This window comes from Triticum aestivum, chromosome 6B (genome assembly GCF_018294505.1).
Source record: "Triticum aestivum cultivar Chinese Spring chromosome 6B, IWGSC CS RefSeq v2.1, whole genome shotgun sequence".
Taxonomy (NCBI): Eukaryota; Viridiplantae; Streptophyta; class Magnoliopsida; order Poales; family Poaceae; genus Triticum; species Triticum aestivum.
In genome coordinates this window covers 594,518,225-594,531,403 of record NC_057810.1, presented here as the reverse complement: position 1 = coordinate 594,531,403, position 13,179 = coordinate 594,518,225, and positions in this window count along the sequence as shown.

Genomic DNA, 13,179 nt, shown 5'->3' with positions numbered 1-13,179 from the left:
GAGGAAAACAAGAGCATTAATTAGGTGCTTTTGCAAACTACAAAAAGTATTCCACCACTCATCATCTACCTTGGTTGGTGAGATTTTTGAATTGAGCCCTATAAACCGGAAAGGAGGGAGTATTTTGGAACGGAGGGAGTACGTCTCTGCACTGCTATGATTTTGTGTTGCACGTTCTCTGTACTTTTGCTATGATATTCCTACCCTGTGAACCAAATGAGGCCTGAATGTATGTCGACTATTGTCTGATCTATCTCTAAGCCTACAATTTTAAGAGCTAGGGCTATTGGTCGATCGACGAGGGATAAGTATAAGCATACCACGAGCTCATCAGCCCCAACGTTTCTCTTTGGTGAGTGTTTTGCAAGTACTATAGCTCACACAGTAGCTAGCCTACTAACACCAAGAATCATCAAACAAGCCCTGCTGATATGATAAATAGTTCAAACTTACATCTAAGCATGCCATATATGACAGCAAAAGCTGGTGAGGATACATCTGTTTCCATAACTCGGAGAGGGTTCGCATGATTCGTCGCATGATTCACTATCAAACAAAAGTAGCAAGATCCGCCCACACAAGACAGTGCACTAGCCCTAAGATGGTTTGATAACATGCATCGTTCTGGTAATTAAACACAGGGCAATGCAAACTACCCTGAAGGATTAGCGCGACCAACTATTTCTTGTCGTCGATCTCTCGGGAAACGACCACAGCACGGACAATGGCATGGGAATCGATTCCTGGGGCGATCTCCACAGGACTGACCGCGACATCAGAATCGATCTCTGGGGCGATGTCCACAGGATGGACAGCGGCATCGAAATCGATCTCTGGGGCGATGCCAACAGAAAGGCCAAAACATCGGAATCATCAAGGACAACCACCGGCACCTGCACAACCCTAACATATTAGCAAGCACTTTGCAAATAATCAAAAACCACAACTATGGTAATAAGCCATTATTTTTTACCTTGTGCAGCTCACCGGGGGATCTCATCCCTCCGTGGGCCATCTCCTCGTCCTCGATGGGGGCCATCACCTTGCCAGGGGAATACTGCTTCTCAACGGCAACTATCTCCTCAAACTCGGTCTTGAGCCTCACATAGGTGGCGATCAGAGTTCCTGGGGTAGGCACGGTGGGGCCCTTGCTGTTCTTCCAACTTTCTTTGAGGAGTTCGTCCGCCAACGTCCTCAACTCTTTGGACAGTGCTTGTTTCTTGGAGTTCTTCGTCTCCATGGGTTGGCCCGCCAACATGGTAAACTCGTTCGTCGGTGCTCGCTTCCTGGAGATCGTTGTCTCCAGTGGGTTGTCCGCCAGCAACTCTTTGCCTAGTGCTCCAGGATCCATCAATGAACTGACAAACAAAAAGCAATCGAAAGGAAACCACAATCGCAATGAAAACGAGAAAAGAATAGGATGTGAGAATCGGTCGGTGCTTCGCAAAAAGAAGATTATTGGAATGAAAATATAGTAGCATAACTGATTCGCCCACCTTTCCGAAGAAAAATGGCAGAAGTGAGTTGCATGGAGTGAGGTTTTCTTCAAAAAAGGGAAGAAAGGACTTGAACGAGCGTCCCAGCTATGAAATGATGGTTGCTTCGTCCAGTCCAACTTGGAGTCCACCTTACCACTGCTGGTAAAGGTGTGGGTTTTGTGATATGACAGGTCATGACGGCCACACCGGGGTGACATGTGAGTCTCGACTGTAGCACCTCGCTGTGATTTGGTGGATGGCATGCGGGCCCGGATGCTTTGAAATGTCCCACATGTAGATAGAGCGGCTACTCATATAGGAGTGCTCAATATTGTGCACCGCGACCAATGCGGAGAGGAAAATGAGAGAACTACGTAATTAATGCATGAATTTAATTAGGGTAGTTTTGTAAAGTACGAGATACATTCCTCCAATCGCAAAATGCCTTGGTTCATGAGATTTGAGATTTGAGCCCTATAAACCGGAAGGGAGGGAGTACTGCACACGGTGTAGTCTAGTCACTTGTTGAAATCTCTAGAAGGCAAATACTCCTTTCCGGTTTACAGGGCTATACTACTCCCTCCGTCTAGGTGTGTAAGTCATCTTACGAAAACCAAATAGTCCCAAAACACTTAGGCGTGGTGCATTAACATCTACCTTGTTTCTTGTTTCTTGACATATGAACCAATAAGAGATGAGAGGTGTGCATGCTTTTAATGACTTGCAATGGCTAGTCCATTGCATGAAATACTATTAATTAGCAAATAAACATTGGTGACCCCAGGAGGAAATGGTGCTAAGCGCATGGACCTATGTAGAATGAGTATCAACCAATGGATAATGGAGTTATATTGTTAAACAATAGCAATTTTGTCTCATGCAAGAGCCTGGCTAGTATATGCGTGCTCCAAGGAACCGCACCACGCGAGCGTTCGCAACTGCCATGTCCGGGTTGTGCTTGGCTCTTCGCCTCTTTGAGAAGACGAACAATGATGTTACTCCTACTTCTACAGTATCGAATCCACTGCTGCATGTCCGTCCACCTCGTGCGGGAGGGATAGCGTGTAGCGAAAGCTTCTACTTACTGCTCCTGCCTTTGCGTCTATGACAGGTGAGCCCAACGGGTGGTTGGCCTTCCTGTCATGCAGCCAAAGGCAGGTGCAGTTAAGGCACCGGAGCTCAATCCGCGAGGGAGAGGGCGTTGTAGTAATCCAGTTTCTCGGTCTTGTACGAGTTGACGTGACACATCAAAGCACTGCACTCGATATAAGTCTTTTTACACATTTCAAATGGGCTACTTCGTATGTAGGATTAGACATATTCTGCTTCGTATGTAGTCACTTGTTGCAATCTCTAAAAAGACTTGTATTTGGAAACGGAGGGAGTACAACGCATGCGTGCAAGCCGCGACTTTCCTTTTGATACTTGCATGTGTTGATTTGATGCACCTTGCCAAATTTTGACTATAAATTTAACTAACCAAATTTTCATGCATGTCACAAAAAATTACGGGGCTGTTTGGATTGTGACTATGTTTGTCTTATGTTGCCACATTATTTGTCCCACACTTGCCACACTTGCCTAACCTGAGTTGCTCAAATTGTTAGACACACTTTCGCTTGCCTAAGGGAATCTTGCCACAATTTTTGTGTCGATGATATGTGGGGTTCACTGCTAATAAAAAAATTCTTGTCTTAGGTGTGGCTAATAAAAAAGACTTATATTTAGGAACGGAGGGAGTTGAAAATAAAAATAATAATGCATGTTGGGGCAACCCACGTTTCCGCTAATTTTAGCCGTCGGCTTGTTCACAATTTTTACGAGGGGGTGGTTGTTCATTTAATGGAGGGACTTGTAGTACCAGACTTGAACGATACAGAGTGCGACCTGGCACACCATAACACCACTTGGAACAAGCGGGTAGCTATCTGAAAAAACAATCAACAACTAAAAAACCGCGACCTGGCATGTAGTAGTACACAATTTTAAACGATTATTTTGATGGAGTGAAAAAGGAAAACAACCCCACTATGTATATATAAGTCGGAGCCTCCGCACTTGCTTGCTAGGGTTTCTCTATTCACACACTCTCATCCTCTCCAGATCTAAACAAGATAGGGGTAGTAACATTGTCTTTCTCCCTTCAAAAAACACTGGCTTTCTATCCTCACCGCTGGTTACAGATCCGGACTTATCCCCCTCCGCCGGTGAAGGGGAGGAGGGGCGGCGTTTAGGCCATTGTCGACAGCGAGGGAGGAGACCCACTGCCGACCGCACAGTTATGTCTGGCCGAGCGCCGGCGTGGGAGGTCCTCCGATCCCTTCGTTGTTGCCTGTGGGCGGATCCGGCCTCCCGCCGCCCACCTATCCACATCCCGACGACCTTCAGGTATATCTTCGTTCGAAACCGCCTTAGCTCTACTTCCCCAGCTTGCTACGTCGCTGCATGTGCATCATTTTCTACCTCTCAGGCCCTCTCGATCAGATGGTCCAACATCACCTATTTTTTTTCTATTGTTAGAGGTAAAGCTACTTCATGGAGTCGAATCTTGTATACTTGGTTCAAACAAGACATAAAGTGGGGGTGGGAGAATTTAGTATGTACATCGGACTTGGTACAAACAGGAAGGAAAGGGGGTGAAAGTAGTACAGACTGGTCATCCAACCGGTCTCTTGGTCGAAAAGGGAAATATGGGGGTAACGCTGTACACAGTGGTATGACCAGGACTAGATTTGCTATCCACACATAGGAGTAGGTGGCTAGAGTGAACAAAAATGGGACCAACCCAGATATGTTTCTTGGATGTTTGTTTCTCGGGGCAACAAACTATGAATCACCACTTTATGCCCGTGTTTACGTACATGGTGTTGGACTGCTGGTGCACCCATTGTCCCATGCCCTTATACCAAATATTTAGGCTCCGTTCAGAATAAAGGGGCAGAAAACATAGGTCTTGATGAAAATAGAGGAATAGGAAAGGAATGTAGGTATAAAACTATGGAACAGCGAACCGGAGGAAACTCTCAAGAGAATGTGTTCGGATGGACTACGAAATGTACAGATTTGTTTTTTTAGAGTAGCATGCTTGGCAGTATGAGATGCTATTTGTTTATTTAGTTGCACGGTGACTACGCTTGTCCTCACCTCACGTACCACACATAGGTTGATTTTTTTATTCCGGCAAACACAGCACAGCAACCTGTCTAACGGATGGCAGCGAGCGCCTGCCTCGGGCTTCCGCCCAAAAAATGAGCAGCGTGTGGATGTTTCTAATCCTATGGAATCAATACTACCAAACCAGCTTTCCTATGAAACACTATTCACCTTTCCCGTGTTCCGAACGGTTGGAAGGGAAAGAATACCGTAGGAATTGTGTTCCTACGAAAATCCTGCACCAAACCTATGAACCGAACACAGCCTTAGTTGTTCTTAATCTAATGTCCCTGGTAAAAATGAAGCCATGCCACTGTTATAAGCCATGACAAGTTTAGCCAAATGTTTTTGCATGTAATTGTTTGAGACTCTGGTTGTTTCCTCTGTGCCTTTTTGTGCAAACAGGGATATCCAATTCACCTGGTTGCTGTTGTGACCTTTTGGTGCACTGCACAAAACTCTTCTTAAAAAAAGTGACTTTTGTGTTGTTTAACTGGAATGTCAGAATGGAACAGTTGGTTTATTTTGATGGAACTGCACAAAGGGAGATCTGTGTTCCAATCCTCATCATCCATACTAGCAAAAGAGCCCGTGCGTTGCAACGGGAGAAAAAAATACCAAAATTAGTGACGTTGCAATAATTTATATACCAGAAAAGGTGTAATCAAAAGGATAATTTATAAATTACTATTGATCTCACAAAAAAAGAATAATTTATAAGTTGGATGTGAAACATATTTTTTGAGTTCGCCGTGTGTGCCATAACCCCCTCCCAACTGGCGTGCGGGGCGAAACAAGACGCGAGCAAGATGCACTATTGTCACACTCTCTCTACTCTTCATTCCCCCTCTCTCCTCCCTATCTCACCAACGACATCGATGACAAGAAGATTTGAGGTGTAAGTTGATGGTCAGCAAGTACCGGCAGTGGCGGAGCCAGGAAAAACTTAATCGGGGGGCCAACTAATGTTAAATCATGTCGAGAAACACAATATTAGCAACAGGTAATTACTCATGTAATGGAAAAAAACTGCATGATGGCCTCGGCTGGGGCCCCTGCTCGCACCCCTGCCTCCGTCACAGAGTACTCGTGAGCCCCAAATATCTTCTCCCTTAAAAAGTAGTATTTCTTTCCAATTTTAATTAGTCTATTTGATAATGTATTTGTAAGGTGTGGTAGGCATGAATAGTAAACTATGATAGTAACAACAAACAACAACAACAAGTAGTTATAATTGGTGCTCATCCGGAAAAAACGATGCTAGCACGCATAGCATACATCCATGGTTTTGTTTATCATTTTGAAATATTACCACCCTTGAATGAAATGAGCGAATTTTGGAACTTTTTCTGACAATCTTAGGCGAAATGAACAATCCAAAATTTGAATTTTTGGACAAAAATGGGGTGAAATATGAACGAAAAACTATCAAAATTGTACAGATATTTTTTCTTGCGGCAATGGAATAAAGCAGAATCAAACTGAATAACACTATCCTTTATTGATATACACCCACGAATAACTCACAGCAATACAATTAGCAGAAATACCACATTACTTACTACTCATCTTGGTCTGATTAGTACTACATCCTAGGTCCCGTTTCAGCAAGATGTCGCTGGAATTGTTCCTTGGTGATGTCGCTCGGATGACCACGTCTGCATCCTGCAGCTTCTAGTCCGCAGTTGATTAAAAAAAGCAACAGGCACCACCAAATCCCCACCGATGTTACCGCCCACTGCGTGTCCCTTCTTATCCACAACACGTCGGCATTCCTCATCACCCAAGCGCCGCTCCGCCTCCATCTTCCTCCTGCTGCCTGACCACCCATCGTTGCTCCTCCTCCTCTTCTCCTCTTCTCCATCCGCCTCACCACCCAAGTGTTGCTTTCCTATTCTTGGCCGCGGTGGCTGGCCTGAGCCACATCCCAGCTGACAGTGTCGGCGTGCTTTCTGGCTACGGCTGGGGTGTTGGTGGCCTGCTCGTCGGCGCACTGGGGCCGGGGCGGAGCCCCCTTCCTTGAAGTGGTGATGGAGCCCCTCCTCCCGGAGGGTGGCTGGGGGCAACCGAGGTTGCGAGGCAGGTGTGCAGTGGCTCGGTTGCGCCAGATCTGGCGGCTGGCCAGCACGCGCGGGGGACGGTCTGGTGGTGGTGCTCGTCTGCATGTGTCCACGGATGTGGGAGTGCCGAAGTTGCCTCCGGTGAAAGCCCCTGGGCCCCGGTTTTCTCTTCCATGAGCTGGTCTCTGTACCAGCAATGGGCATCAATTTTCTCTGTATCTTTAGTTCGGCTCTCTCTCCTTCTTTAGGATTATTAGCTCAAATGGCAATTAAGCTAAGACATTTCTTTCTATTAGGCTTGGCACCGATGGTGCTTTTCTTTGGATTCATGTGCATCTCCTCTTTGCTCATTTTCAATTGGTGACACATATAGTAGATGCGGCAGGCAGCTTTCTTGATTTCTCTAGGGTAAACATGAACATCACATCCGCTTTTTGTTGGCTTGTTGATCTTGTAATGCATGAAATAAGTTGGTTGGATTTTATGTAATAGAGCAGGTGGGACTATTAATTGGAATCTGAAATTTTAGCACAGGCACAAGACTTGGTTCCTAAGGCAGGGAGAGGAGGAGCTCGGGCGCGCTGGTGAGAGGAGCTGAAGCGGAACGGTAGTGCCGGCAGCGGATTGAGCGTTGCGTGGGTCACGAGCCTAGCGGCTAGGATCCGGAGGCGAGGAAGAGTCCGTCCTCATGTCTGTTCATGTTTTTTTCTCCCTTTAAAAAGGAGTGAATGGAACGCTAGCAGGGCGGCGGGCGCGCGCGCCGCCGGGAAAGGACGGACAGAGAGATGGTGGCGCGGGCAAGGCCGGGCAGGGCGACGGCGGTCTCGGATTCGGGCGAGGAATTGTGCCAGCGAGAGATTTTTTTTACTTGATTCCTGTAGTACTGCGGGTTGATTTCAGCAAACTGCAAGGGCTTTTTTGTAAAAAAGCATGACGGACGACAGAAATCCAATTTACTTTATCTCCCCTATATATATATATATACTACTACTACTACATATACATATATATATATATATATATTAATAAAGCATCTATTGCTTCTGGTGGTACGTCACCTAATTTACCCCTAAAGTTGCTAAATATTACCCGCCAATGCCACCTGTAAGTGAGGAAAAACGTTTCAGTTTTTTTTCACGGCGGTGGTCACTGGTTTATCTAGATGCGGTGTCCAAAAGATAGCAGGATGTCTCAAGTAGTGCATTGGCTGGAGCGTTGGTCTTGTATGCGTGAGACGTAGGTTCGAGCCCCGGCTCTGTCATGTTTTTCATCTATTTTGTTTCTTTTCCCCTGAATGATCTTCAAAATATTTATCTTTCAAACACTAACTCAAAATATAACATGCTATATATGAAAAAAAACTGAGAAAATAACACCAGCTTAAAATATAACATGTTATATATGAAAAAACAAGAGAAATGTGTATAAATTTTAAATATACATACATACTTACCTAAAAAATCCTTTCGTCAGCCTAATATTTTTACGTCTAACAGATTAAAATGGTCTTCGAAATATTTATCTTTCAAACACTAACTCAAAATATAACATGTTATATATGAAAAGAAAACTGAGAAAAATGTGAATACATTTAAAATATACATACATACATACCTAAAAAATCATTTTGTTGGCCTAATTTTTTACGTCGCATTCCTCCGAGTCAGGCACAAAACCATACCATTTATACGTGTATGCATTCCATGGAGAGACCGGGAGAAGAAGTATTGCTACCGCAACTTTTGATCACCCTAAACATACTTGTGATTTGGCATTGATTAGTCTACAAGTGTACAATGAGATGGGGAGCTTGCAGATGTTGGGAACCAAGCTGGCTCTGCATGCCTCGCTTCCCTCGAGTGGGAGCTCACAGGAGAAGCAGCTCTCTGACTGGGAGGCCGACATGGCCATCAACGTTAAATCGGTCACTCAGATATCTTCTTTGACTCAGAGCTCAAGTTGATGTACATGCCTTTGCGTGCTGATCAACTGACCATCAACTGCAACAACACCTGCAGCAACGGATGTCGCAAAAGCTAGGTAGATGCTTTCTACGGGACCATACAATATTTGACACGTACTCCCTTTGTAAAAGAATTAAATGCTCTTATACTTCTTTATAGAGGAAGCATTATTTTTCAAGTTGAATATATTTGTAGGTAAACTACATCTTTCTTACCCTTCATCGTCGATAGTACCAAATATTTCCATGTGCATCATCCCACCCAAATATATTTGATGCAACATCACAGCCTTCTATTGCAGCTATAATTATTACCATCAAGGGATGTGGACACTAGCTCCACGAGGAGCATTTGGTTATATAACCCGGATACAAGCAAATCAAAATCATTAATTATGCTGACAAGGAAAGTAAAACAGATCAAGGCTCCAGTTATTAAGACGGCACTTAGAGTAGGCCTTGACCTCCACCTCTCCTTTCTAACTGGCATTTGCTCAGTATGACGATGGAAACCACAAGGCCGTGTACATAATAAAACTTGCAAAAGGGCGGAAGGATGAATAGGTTGATGACAATGACGAGACGGAGCAATTGTGATAAGTGACAAAACATAATTTTGTTATCCCGTTGCAACGCACGGGCTCTTTTGCTAGTTATTAGGTAAAGATTGGCGCCATGACCTTCCTTTAGGTAAGAATGACATTTAATGCATGTGTTCATCTCTATTTTCCGACTGGCATGAGTAAATAATGTTATTTTTTACTAGTACACTTTTACTCTCTCACTGACAAAACCAATTCTGAATTAGAAGGCCAATCATTACTTGGTTTCACCAACTGGTGTGGAGAAAGAGAAATAGAGCATGAAGAGGAAGAAGAAGAAGAATAAACAGTGCCAAGGCGATCTTGCTGAAGCCAGAGGCCTCAGTCGAGGCTATTCAAGGGCTCCGGCAACGACTACCTTACATGTGAGACGATCCTCCAGGAGCCCTTCCACTTTTGTTGTCTCACTTAATTAATTAGGAGTACATAAGTACCACTAATTTATTACTGCCTAATTTTCTTGTTGGAGATAAACAAATCTTTAGTGTAGGACCCTATGCTGAATCATGTACGTGTGTATGTTTGTCTATGGAGGTGAATCATGTGGTGGAGCAGGGAGGGAATATTATTATTGTCATGACATAATAGTGCTATTGTTTTGCATGTCAATTTATCGCCATTGGTTCAATGAGGTAATGTTTTGCGTATTGTCCATCATGAATTTGATGCTACTGTTTGAGTAATATGCTAATGTCTTCCTATCCTTTCTCACTAAGCTAATGAAGGTTTCACCTTGTTCCTACTTGTACAAACAGGGATCATGTTGTGCCAATCATACATTTTAGTGGAACTACACAAGACAATACAATGAACTGTATCCCAGCCAGTGCTTTAACTCTGCTGAAAGTTCTTGATAATCTTTTGATATAATCTCAGCACTGTTAAACAAGAGTGATTTCAACCATACATTTGAAGTGCACAAAAATGTATACTATTGTGTGATTCCAGTGAGTGCTTTATCATCTCTTATGGGACTACATGAATAAGCTTTTTTCCCAGGTTGGTACAGGCCTAAGGCCTTCATCCATATTAGTTTGTTGTCATCTCTATTTGTATCGTGCTACTGTCATGAGAAACTCCTTTATCTTTGCACGTTAAAGTTTTGCAACCTATGATAAATGGCAATGCTTTGAGTGTTGAGTTGAGCTAATTGGCACTGATTAAATAAACTAATACCTCTCTTTAAGCAAGACTACTATGCTTCTAACTTTACCCATTAAGATAATGAGGGTGCTTCTATTTGTTAGTGTATGTTTCATCAACTAGTCCCACTATTACAGTAATCTCACTCTCTCAATATATGTGCCAATAGGGATGCTCGATTTTGGTGGAACTGCACAAAAACTTTGGGTGCTTCATTGCCTCGACAACTTCCGTCCTTTCCTGTCAGTCGCTAATCTCTACTTGCTTTCTTCCTTTGCTGTTAGTCGCTTGGCTTATCTCGGCTTCCGGTCAAAGGAAATAGTAATTGATATGCTACCTCACATAGGTTGATACTGGTATTTATCCTGATTATTGTGCATGTCATATGTATTGGTAATTTGGTATTGTGCTACTGCTTGCCGATTTCATAAAGGAGTAATTTGGAGCCTGAACTCGTAGGCAAATCATTACATCGGGTGATTTCAGTAGAACTGCACAAAATGATCAGATGGGCAGGTACTTATGCTGCTGCTATGTACTCCAAAGTTCACTCAGACAAGCATCGATGTTGATAAGAAGTGCCTATATTCATTCGAGTATCAACCAGCGTCAACCAATTGTCAAACTCCAAGTATTAGGAGAGTGAACGCCAAAAATATTGCTTGGTGCATAGCCCAGAAAAACGCAGTCCAGTCTTTGGTCCCAACTTGTGCCTTTTGGTTATCGAAACATATGGTAGCGAACTATATGGCATGGAGGTGTAAATATTCCAGACAAGTTGGTTGATGCGTATATTTATCTGGCACTTAATCAGTCTGCACGCCAAGGATGTTCCATTTCAGTTGAACTACACAAAAAATTTGGGTGGTTCATTTTCTCAACCGTCTCCTTTCTCGTCTGCAATGTAGAATTTTGGCAAGATACAGGACCAAGATGAGCCAGTAAACTAGTTGGATGAAAGTAGTGGCCAAGTTGCTCAAACCTCCCTCGGCACAAGGCCACTATTTGAGGATAAACCTACAAGCAAAGTTCAGATTGTTTGTGATGCCTCTTATGTACTCGAAAGTTTACTCGTACAAGAGCTAATTTTAGCAAGAAGTACCTCCGATTGAACACCATTTACCATTCTGTACCCTAGGTAATTAAAGTTCGTCCATGGATCATATTGGCTATGATCTCAATCATTTGGATGCATAAACATACTGAACATGTGTATATCTGAATCTTTTTGTGAATTATGTATGAATATTGTCGTGTGATCTATCAATCATTTGGATGCATAGATATGCTGAGCTTGTGTATATATGAATCTTTTGAGTTATTGATAGTGAATGTTGGCTATGAATATGAACGTGTCCTGTGAACCTGAGTTTGATATGAATGTTTACCTTTTCTGTTGTATGTGTGTGTGAACTTGTTAGTATGCCTACTGTGGGGTATAAAACGCAGGTCTCTTATAAAAGTAATGTTGTGTCCAATTTATGTTTTCCCTTCTAACCACATTATATATATTTATATTATTACTATTATCGTATATTTTATAGAGACTTATATATACATTATAAAAATATCCCACATGTTATTAACTTATAAAAGTAAATGTTTAACGGAAGTTGGCAAGGAAAATCCTGGTTGTTTTTGACTCACAGGCAAGAAAAATCCTGATGATTGCATACAAAAGCTTGCGAAGATTTTAAGGACCAATTTAATAATCCTGTTTTTCTCCCCAGACTACAGCCCCATGCCGCAACAGAACCAGTTATAACCCTTCTCCTCCTCTCAATCTGCGACTCCACTGCCGCGTTTTCCCATCTCCGGGTCGTTCCCGTCCGGGGCCTCACCGTCGTCCACCGCCTCGCTGCGTTCGGTGCGGCGTGGTCAACAAACGAGAGTCATCGGAAGAGGACTGTATGTGGAGAGCATGACGGCTGGGACCCACGAGGTCCATGGTCACACGCAAGGAAAGTTCCTCCTTATTAAGATGGAAAAAATGTTTCCTCCACCTGACAGCTGGGACCCACTGGCTGTATCTTCGCACGGAAGGAAGTGCCTCCTTGTTTTGCAAAAAAAATTATTCATCCCGTTGATAGCTGGGACCCGTCAGATTTGGTGACTGACTTGTGGGCCTACTAAGCGGACATGTACGCACGGCTTTGTCAACTTAATCAACAAATGATTCTAGCAGCTGGCCATTGGATGTTAATCCAACAGGCGTGCTCCTTCTTCAACCTCTGTTCTTGCTCCTGTCTCCCGTGGGCGGCACCGCGGCTGTGCTGCCGCGCACCCAAACCAGTGAAGTTTCCCACTCCTCTCCATCTGCGACTCCACTGCCCCGTCTTCCCCATCTCCGGGTCATTCCAGTCTAGGTGCGTTTGACACGGTGTGGTCAACATGGTCAACAACCGAGAGTTATCGGAAGATAACTGTACGTGAGAGGCTGACAGTGGCGACGCACCACGCCCATGGACGCATGCATGCAACGGAACGTGGCGAGGTCAACGTGGTCAAGGAATGACTTCCATCGGAAGTATACTGTACGTGGAGAGTCTCGGCTGGGTCCACGGCCGCAGCAAGTAAGTGCCTCCTTATTACGTGGAAAATAATCATTCCTCCAACTAACAGCAGGGACCCACTAGACGGGCCACCGTATTTTACTAAAAAACGTTTGCCCCCTGACTGCTGGGACCCACCTAACGGGCCACCGTATTTCGCAAAAAAAACGTTCCCCCTGCTGTCAGCTCGGACCCACCGGAAGTGACTCCTTATTACGCACAAAAAAT